At 32.5% G+C, this 345-nt stretch overlaps 1 protein-coding gene across 2 annotated transcripts in view; it reads right to left on the bottom strand.

The window, feature by feature from the left end:
- Nucleotides 1–345, bottom strand: part of RCAN3 (RCAN family member 3) — a 35,332-nt gene that overhangs the window by 34,572 nt on the left and 415 nt on the right. The gene's annotated exons all lie outside the window — the stretch shown is intronic.

Genomic DNA, 345 nt, shown 5'->3' with positions numbered 1-345 from the left:
ATATTCACAGATGCTGTTGAACTACTAAATTCCTTTTAAAAACTTCTAAATTTTAAATTGAGACTAAATTTCTTCAAAAATAAAATAAAATAAAATAAAACTCTCGGGATTGTCGGTGTGGGGGTTCTGAACAGCTATCACACAAGCCTGTCTTCTGCTTCCTCCCCGTTCACTGCGTATAGGTAGAATTTTACTACTTTTTTAGTAACTGGGGTTAAAAAAAATGTTTGGTGCGACTGTAAAGTAAAATAGGTGAAAATTAGATTTTTATGTCTTATATGTTTCAATGACCTATGCCTTCTTTTCATAGGTAATCTAGAATTGGTCCTGTTATAATCACTGAGG

Source organism: Pteropus vampyrus, unplaced genomic scaffold, assembly GCF_000151845.1.
Source record: "Pteropus vampyrus isolate Shadow unplaced genomic scaffold, Pvam_2.0 Scaffold36, whole genome shotgun sequence".
Taxonomy (NCBI): Eukaryota; Metazoa; Chordata; class Mammalia; order Chiroptera; family Pteropodidae; genus Pteropus; species Pteropus vampyrus.
The sequence above is the reverse complement of the archived record's forward strand: the minus strand, read 5'-3'. Positions and strand labels throughout refer to the sequence as shown.